This window comes from Macrobrachium nipponense, chromosome 21 (genome assembly GCF_015104395.2).
Source record: "Macrobrachium nipponense isolate FS-2020 chromosome 21, ASM1510439v2, whole genome shotgun sequence".
Classification (NCBI taxonomy): Eukaryota; Metazoa; Arthropoda; class Malacostraca; order Decapoda; family Palaemonidae; genus Macrobrachium; species Macrobrachium nipponense.
This window is the reverse complement of record NC_087212.1, coordinates 80,101,710-80,111,709: the sequence shown is the minus strand read 5'-3', so window position 1 is coordinate 80,111,709 and position 10,000 is coordinate 80,101,710. Positions and strand designations below refer to the sequence as shown.

General features: G+C 36.8%; 1 protein-coding gene across 2 annotated transcripts in view; it reads left to right on the top strand.

Moving 5' to 3' along the window:
• The first annotated feature begins 9,878 nt into the window (after positions 1-9,878).
• LOC135198195 (uncharacterized) overlaps positions 9,879-10,000 on the top strand; it is a 25,813-nt gene continuing 25,691 nt past the window's right edge. For both annotated transcript variants that reach the window (XM_064225774.1, XM_064225773.1), the window contains exon 1: positions 9,879-10,000. This exon is cut by the window's right edge and continues 45 nt beyond it. The gene's annotated coding sequence lies outside the window, so the exon portion shown is untranslated.

Genomic DNA, 10,000 nt, shown 5'->3' with positions numbered 1-10,000 from the left:
TGGAATTTTTTGGGACAAAACTCTTACCAAGAATTTTACCCCAAAAAGTTATTTGGTTTAGATATGTGGCCAGTTCACGAAAATCTCCAGGAATTCCTTAATAAACTCAATAGTTTAGTCCCTTCTATAAAATTTACTGTAGAGGAAGAAAGTAATTGTAATTTGAATTTTCTTGATGTAACTGTTCATAGAAATGATAGAAATTTCACCTTTTCAGTCTTTCGAAAATCAACCAACATTGCCTCTTTTGTCCATTACTACTCCAATCACCATCAAAATATTGAATTCTCTATTTTTTCTGGGATGTTTCTAAAGGCTTTACGTGTCTGTAGCCCGCAGTTTATTGACTCTGAAATTAAAACTATTTATGATATTGCAATGAAACTTAAATACCCAAGGACTTTTGTAGATGTGGCATGGAAAAGAGCTAGAAAAACATTTTATTCAACTAATGACAAACTTGAATTTAGTAAGCATAACATTCTAAAATTACCCTATGATGAAAGGTTTTTAGATATTCCTAGAATTTTAAAGCTTTTTAACATAAATGTTGTTTTCAGTAATATTAATGTCAAGAGTTTAGTGATCAAAAATACTCCTAAAGATCTTCTAAGCTGCATATATGAAATTCCTTGCAAAAAGTGTGATAAAGTCTATTACGGACAAACCGGTAAATCTCTTTCACAACGTCTCAAACAACATCAATATTCTGTGAGAACTGGGCAAATATCGAATGCATTATTCGTACATATGAGAGATTTAGACAGTTAAAAGGAATATCATTGAATCTTGTTTCATCAAGTCAAATAATAAAAATGTTCTAAATTTAAGTATTGGTTTATTTAAACTTGATGCTTTCATAATGAAAAAAGTTGTAGATAAATATAAGCAACAAAATTAATATATTCAGTTTTTACATGTTTTGGACTGTAAAGAAACTTTGTAATTTTGGTTAGGGTCAATCTGTTTAGGTTTGTGACCGTGTGATATCCGATAATCCTGGATTATCTCTTTTAATTTTTACCCTTTTGACTATTAACCATCTGGTATTCTTGATCTTGTAGTGTATCTGAGACCTTTCTCTCCAATTGTATTTCATTCGCTCCTTGAGAATTTCTTAGTATAGACGAAAGCGCTTGGATTTCTGACTATAATTTTTCTGTGGAATTCGCTTATATATATATATATATATATATATATATATATATATATATATATATATATATATATATATATATATAATTTTTTCCAGGATTTCAAGGGGGGCACTTGCCCTTCCCCCCTCCTTGCCCCAATGTACGGGCGCCCATGTGGTTGTTAACATCTACGGATTCCGATCAGTGTTTACGCTCAATTCCATCTTTATTTGCGTCAAATTAGCGCGAAAATATTGCATATGAACCAAGTTCCTATATAGGTGCAAATTTCCCGGTTTCACCGTCGTTCTAACTCGAAATGTGACCGAAATACATCGTGAATATTCGCAATCTCAGAGTGAGTTCGGGGATCCATGTTTCTTATAAGAGAAATCTTAATACAGAAAACGTGTATGCATATAATATATTAATGTATATTGTATGTATATATATATCTATATATATATATATATATTATATATATTATATATTATATTATAATATATATATATGATATATATACTTATATATATACACACAATAAGATAGGGATAATATTTGTCAACATCTTTACGTATTTGAATGAGTATTTATGCAATATTTCGAACCAAAAACGCTTCATGCGAAGGAACATATGCTTCCAGAATCTGCATAAATGATTAAGAAACAATACTATGGTAATTAAAAGCTCAAACGAGCGTTTATAAGGTTAAATAAAGAGAAAATTGCGTAAACTCACTATTTCAATTGACATATTTGAAGGCGTGTTTTTTCCTTAATTCGAGCTACAAATACGTTCAATTAAGAAAATTAGGCTTCCATGATCGGCGTAGATTAATTACGAACGATTCTGTTTAAATGAAAAGCTGAAAAGAAGCCAGAAATAACGTTGGATAATTCGAGGATGGCGTCAACTTACTTTTGTTTGCCTGTATGGTGTATTTACGTTGCATGGAACCAGTGGTTATTCAGCAACGGGACCAACGGCTTTACGTGACTTCCGAACCACGTCGTGAGTGAACTTCTATCACAAGAAATACACATCTCTCACTCCTCAGTGGAATGAATAACTATTTTCATATATAATTCATTAAGAATTTTTATCATTTCTTCTAATCACTCATCATAGGTAAAGAGTCTTGATTTATTTCCTAATCTAAATTTCTATATAAACTGAGATATAGTCATTTGCAAATAATACTTTGCATCATATTTTGTATAGTTACAAGAAACTGCTGCCAGTAACTTTCAAAATCCTTGTTTGAAGTCAATCTATGAAATGGTTCAGCCCTAATTCATTGATGTGACTGAAGATGTGATTTAAGACCATTTAGCACCAATTTCATCCCAAACTGAATAAAATTTCCAACTTGGCGAATTCAGTGCTGTTTTAGTCCTTCTTCCAATTCAGTGACGTTTTGGAAATGTTTCGCAAAACGACTCGACGAAACCTCGCAGCAAGAATATTCTCATTTCTTATTAAAATCTCTCTGATTTGATTTGATTTATATAGATTTTTGGCATAATGCCAAGCACTGGGGCAACTAAGGCTATTCAGCACTGAAACGGAAATTGACAGTGAAAAGGTTTGAAGGTGTAACAGGAGGAAAACCTCGCAGCAGTTGCACTATGAATACAGTGTTAGGAGAGAGTGGAAAGCAAGATGGAATTAAGAGATTATGAAAGAAGGTACAGTAAAAGGAACGAAAGTGGTTGCAACTATGGTAGATTCACATCAACCTTGATGTCTAGGCCAGTCCCTTACGACGCTCCTGATTGGCTGTTTATAGAGCAATTACAGGGCTGGAAACTCAGTGTCTCGAGAGAGTTAACATAGGCAGGAGGTATGTTCCACCTCTCCTGAGGGATACTTTTGAAAGACATATTCCTCAGGAGAGGTGGAACATACTAGAGTTTCCAGCCTTGTGGCTGGCTTATCAACAGCCGATCAGGAGCGTCGTAAGGACGGGCGTAGACATCAGATGCAGGGTTGATGTGCATCTACTATAGGGGCCAAAGGCACGCCTCAAACAACCTTAAGTAATGCCTACAGTGCACCGCAAGAGGTCCACTGACAGCACTACCCCCTTACGTGGCTTATACTTTATGATTTGTTGTCTTTTAGTGTTTTCTCATCTGCATCGCAGTTCCTGCAGAGTAGTCGAGTCTTGAGTTTTTTGAAATTTGCTTTCTTCTTTATGACCTTCACTTCAGGCGGTATTTTGTTGTCTAGTCTCGGTGCTCAGTGTTCAAATGCTCTGTCACCCGAATTATAGTTTGTTCTGTGTTCAAATAACCAATATGTTTGTTTGTTTGTTTGTATGGTGTTTTTACGTTGCATGGAACCAGTGGTTATTCAGCAACGAGACCAACGGCTTAACGCGACTTACGAATCACATCGAGAGTGAACTTCTATCACCAGAAATACAATATCTCTAATCCCTCAATGGAATGCCCGAGAATCGAACTCGCAGACACCGAGGTGGCAGGCCAAGCCCTTACCGATCACGCCACTGAGGCTTTTGGGAAACGGGTCATTTACAAAAGATAGGTGTTTTTTACTTTTTTCATCGTATTTTTGAAGTCATTCATATTCAGTTCTTCAAAAATACTGAATTTGCTATTACCCATTATGATCACTGGGAGATCAGAAGGGACCTTCTCTAAACTATGACAGATTTTCAATTTTTTCTTCAAAGTAGTTCACACAAAGTTATGAGCCAGGGGTTCTTAAGGTTACTAGGTTGAACTTTTCCTTTCTCGAGTCCTAATAATATTCCAGCTAAATTATAGCGGATTTTAATTTCTCTTCACTAAATATTAAGTAATATATTTTCTTGGTTATCATAATTAGGTCGTTGTACTAACTCCGTTTATCATAGAATACTCACTTACATCATTACTTAGCCAAGTCCCCGTTAGCATACATATATATCTGTATTGTGATCATTTATAAGATTTCTAATAATATTGGTTTTATTTCCTACTTCATGTTTATTAAGTTGCACAGACGATCATTGAGAGCGTACAATTTTCGCCCTCGATACCTTCTCTTCATATACTACTAAGCACTTATTCCCATCATGTGCTTTATTATGTTCAGCCTAACTTGGCGCTTCTTTTCACAATTCTTAGGCCTTGTCCACGCTAGCGGGCACTGCCCGACGGGCAAACACTGTTCCCATAACCTGTTCCACTAGACTGACCGACCGAGTCTGGAGCCAGGAGGATGCGACTGTCTGGTAACACTGCTTCAGAAGCGAAGAGAAAATGTAAACAGCTGAAAGTGCCCGACGAGCATCTCCGTTAGTGTGGACAGGCCATTACACTTCAAGGGGGTGCTAGTACACTCATTTGTGTAAGATTTTCACCGCGGTTCGGGTAAACCTGGTTATTTCTACAATTTGTTGCACTATGACCAAATTCCTGACATTTATTGCATCGATAGGGCATGGCACAGTCGTAGGTACACACTGCAACTGACTTAGTCACCTCAGTCGTAGACAGCCTTTCGCATTTGAGGTCTGCATTTGATGACCTAGTGCTTATATTTAATTTGTCATCTTTGGTTTCCATTTCCTATACAAAATTTTCAGGTCGTCGTCTTCAGAAACGAGAGTATTAGTTATCCATGTATTTTTCATGATAATGTTATTGAAAATCTTGATATTGCTATTGACAATGTCATCTTCAGCCTTCGTAACATAAGACTACTTTTATTTTGGGTTTGAGTTTAATTTCAAAATTGAAGCTGCCAACGAGTGAAACTGTAGGCAATATAATTACTTGTATTACATACATCAAACAATCTCTCTCAATGCATTCTTCCCCACATACGTTAAGTTTTTACTAGAAACATTCGAAACGTAGTTTAGGCAATATAATTACATGGTACGTTACATACATCAAACATTAATTTCTCTCTATACATTCTTCCCCACATACATTAATTACTTACCAGGATCATCCTCCACCTCCCAACAAAATATGTCACTTTGTCCCGTCGAATGGGCAATATTTTCCCAACGAATAAGTTATTCGTTGATGACCAAATAAATGACACTAAAAGGACTTCAAGGTCAAGAATGAAAAACTTGAAATAATCAACATCTAACTTTTATTAAATAACAATAAATACCTCTTTTTAAAATCTCAATATAACATCAAAACTATAACATAACGACGTGACTATACTACAGCGCTAAAATAATATTATTAACAATACGTTCATAAACATCACCTAACAATCTTTTTCATTTCAGTTGGGATTGTAAGGAGACAGGAGCCACTCTCTCTTTGTCTGCTCTTCCTGGAGGTAATTTGGCCTGTGAGGAATACAAGGAGTTGCAAGGATTAGGATGTCTCATCGTGTGCTCACTTATCTGTGGGAGCAGATTTTACTGTCTATTCACAGTGTCCGAATGGTTTTGTCTGGCTTTCTTTTAAACTCTTCCACACCGTTGCTGTTTACAACTTCTGGTGGAAGTTTATTCCACGTGTCACACATATCTTGTAAGTAAAGAAGTTCCCACAATGGGATGTGTTGTATCTCTTCAGCTCATTATTTCTTGTCGTTTTATGTCAATAGGTTGGTGTCTACTTTGAGAGAGAGAGAGAGAGAGAGAGAGAGAGAGAGAGCCCAATACTCTCACAAGGCTGAATTGATCAATCAGTAGTGATTATAAAGCAACAACTTTCTCTTTCAAAAGTAATTTAAGTTAATTTTAAAGAGGTGAGAAGCAAACAAAATTATGCTAATAAGTCTCAAGAATTAAGCAGCAGGATTTCTCTCGCTTTGTTTGAAGTCTCTTTCATCCACTTTTAAAGCCAAATTGAATCAATTACACCAAACAATAGAAAAAACAAGTGAAAAAAGCACCGAAGTTTCTCTGGCACAATCAAGTTTTCTGTATAGGGTACAATGCTGTATGAAACTCAGCCGGTGGTGGCCTGCATCTTTGGCATCTATAGCAATGACAGAAGTATGGTTATGGGCAACTTTAAACCTGAAAATGAAAATAAAACTACTGGAGCTAGAGAGCTGTAATTTGGTATGTTTGATAATTGGAGCGCGGATGATCAACACACCAATTTGCAGCCCCCTACCCTCAGGAGCTTACAAGATCTGAGGGCAGACAGAAAAGGCTATCTTAATAGTTTTCTTTTACAGGAAACTAATGTTACATTCAATAGCTTCTAAAGAACGAATTCTCTTTAAAATGCGGAATTGATACAAACGAACGTCTAAAACAATGATTCTCAACCTGTGCACCGCGGCGCCTTTCTGCGCCACGACTATCCCCCAAGGGCGCCGCGAAAATGTCATGGATTTCTCTCAAGGCTTCGTTCATTCATTATTCACTTCTCGTGAATGGATTCCTCTTCTGGATTTTCCAGACGCTGATTGACACTCAGTCCTTTTGCTAAGTTTGAGTGGATGTGAATATTCAGCTTCACATTTCCATTTATTTGTTCATAGCTTTTGATTCATTTGGAATATTTTCTGGTTTCCTTCTGATGTTCAATTTACGTTTCTTGAAATCGACTGATTCATTCTCTTTGAGCAAAAAACTTCTGCCTGAATTATTTTGAGCGAATTTCCTGTAGTCTACAAATGTTGCTCCTTCGATGCTTTTCCTTCCTGATTGTTTAAATAAAAAGAAATATTAAAATATATCTTTTTAAATAATAATAAAAAAAAGCTTAAATGTTCCTTATATAGGGAAATTTAGGGTGATGACGAGGGCTAATGGTGAATATTGATTAAGGGGGCCAACTAAAAATAATCATTAAAAAGGAAGTTTGCTCCGTAAGGGAGCTAGTGCTGTCAGTGGACTTCATGCGGCGCACTGTGAGCAAAACTTAAGGTTCTTTGCAGCGTCCTTTCGGCCCTTAGCTGCATCTACTTTCATTCCTCTTACTGTACCTCCATTCATAATCTCTTAATTCCTTCTTGCTTTCCACTCTCTCCTAACACTTGATTCATAGTGCAACTGTTGCGAGGTTTTCCTCCTGTTACACCTTCAAATCTTTTCACTGTCAATTTCCGTTTCAGTGCTGAATAGCCTTAGTTACCCCAGTGCTTGGCATTATGCCAAAAATCTATATAAATCAAATCAAATCAGAGAGATTTTACTAAGAAATGAGAATATTCTTTCTGCGAAGTTTCGTCGAGTCGTTTTGCGAAACATTTCCAAAACGTCACTGAATTGGAAGAAGGACTAAAACAGCACTGAATTCGCCAAGTTGGAAATTTTATTCAGTTTGGGATGAAATTGGTGCTAAATGGTCTAAATCACATCTTCAGTCACATCAATGAATTAGGGCTGCACCATTTCACAGATTGACTTCAAACAAGGATTTTGAAAGTTACTGGCAGCAGTTTCTTGTAACTATACAAAATATGATGCAAAGTATTATTTGCAAATGACTATATCTCAGTTTGATATAGAAATTTAGATTAGGTAATAAATCAAGACTTTACCTGTGATGAGTGATTAGAAGAAATGATAAAAATTCTTAATGAATTATATATGAAAATAGTTATTCATTCCACTGAGGAGTGAGAGATGTGTATTTCTTGTGATAGAAGTTCACTCACGACGTGGTTCGGAAGTCACGTAAAGCCGTTGGTCCTGTTGCTGAAGAGCCACTGGTTCCATGCAACGTAAATACACCATACAGACAAACAAACTGGAATAATCGATGGGATGAATGGGAAAATGAAAAACAAAAAACAGAAATCTTTAGTACCCATTTCAAAAAGGGATAATATTATCCTGCGAAGCATTAAAGGATCTAATTGAGATATTGCAAAGACTGTCCAAGGTAGAATACACAGTAACAGGATTGTACTGAAAAATTTCTTTGTCTGCATCAGACAGGGAATTCACCCAAACCCAGTCCAATTTAAGCAGAGACCCCAAATTCATGAACATCGAGTGTTAGTTTCCCTCACGATTCGTTCACTGGATCAAGTTGAACACGCCGACTCTCAAATGGCGCCAATGTTGCACTCGAATTCTGTTTAACATCTATGTTATTCAGCGCTGCTGAATTTCTTTATGATGACGATGATGTAACAGCACTAATTAATTGACGTGCTCGCCTATCGATTCGGTAGTTCTGAGTTCAATTCCCCGCTGGAATCTGAGGCATTTATTTCTGGTGATTAGAAATTCATTTTTCGATGTGGTTCGGAACCCACATAAGCTGTAGGTCCCATTGCTAGGTGATCAATTGGTTCCAAGCCGCGTAAAATGATCTAGTCCTTCGGGCCAGCCCTAGGAGGGCTGTTAATCAGCTCAGTGGTCTGGTTGAACTAAGAAATACTTACTTAGCAGCTTTATGTGGCGATATCTGCCTTCATTCTGATAACCCAATGTCAGATGTCGGTGAGGAGATTGAGGAAGAATAATTTAAGATAAACTAGGGAATATATGGCAAGAAAATTCATCACGAAATACCCGTACCCAGGGGCGAGAGATGGGTGATCAACTACTGACAGCGACACATGGATAAACTAAGTGTCGTCGTCAGCTGTGAGAAAATTATTCAGAGACATAATCGGCGAGACGCTACAGAATGGCAAAGACAGCCTTTAGTGAAATGTGTAGCTACTCTGTAGGATCATATTCTCCATCTTTTATTCCTTTGATTCCTTATATGCTATTATATGATCTCATTTGTATCCTTTTAGTATAGTTTTATTTTTTGTGGTCAAGTCGTGCAAATGCACCTGCCCATTTTATACACTGTACTCTATCCACATTGTCTATGTATTTATTATTTAATATTTAGCATTCATAATAACATTTGGAAAATACAATCAACCTATCATTCTAACCTTTATCATAAATAAAAAAAGGGTTAATTTTTCAAGAGAGATCAAGAACTGTTTAAGTACGAAGTTACCAGACACCAGGAATTCATTCAACAACAATTCCATGCTGGACTATGAAACCAATGACAGAATCAAATACATTTAACAATTATTTATAATCTTGATAACATACTACCTGAGAGAGAGAGAGAGAGAGAGAGAGAGAGAGAGAGAGAGAGAGAGAGAGAGAGAGAGAGAGAGTTGTCATGTTATAAAATGGACCTGGAGAGAATACACCGAACCAGTAGTAGGATACTAGCTACAGGTAAACAAATGAATAAGTAAATAATATGAATATGCACTAGCTATGTGTGGTGAATCGCTATATTTTATATATTATGAAAATAAAACGCGTCGCAGTAGGTAGCCTACTATTAGCTCCCCGCCCGCCACCAGAGTTGAACCATGGCCACAGCAGACCATAATATCTAGTATGTATTGACACCTACACAAACTTCCTGGACAGTTACGAATTAGTTGAATATTTACGTGCTCACCTACCTATAAGGTCGAGCACCTACCATCGACACTGATCCGAAACATTAGCTAAAACCATACGTGCCCACGAAGAGAAGTGCTGTACGACATTTTGGCCGTCATACATCGTCGCCAATTTAGTGAAGCTTCACACATACGCCGATGCATTTACAAATTGTTTCCATGAATTCTAGTTGTCATAGTAATGCAATAATGACAGAATTGCTCTAGTATGTATATATACTACAAACAGATACGTTAATTTCACTTATTTCCCCGGTTTTGTTAACCCAATTTGGAGGGTAAACACATACCAATTGGCAACACTGCGCGGCTCTGCATCTGCCGACTGCCAACTTGCCAAGTGCCAACTTGCCAATCGACTGTCGACCAGAAGCGAGGACTGACCAAGTAAGGACTACGCCAGTCTGGATTTCATGATTATCGTGAAGCTTAATTTTTCCTTATTTCGGGATTAGTGTGAAGCTTTGTTTGTTGTCGCTGG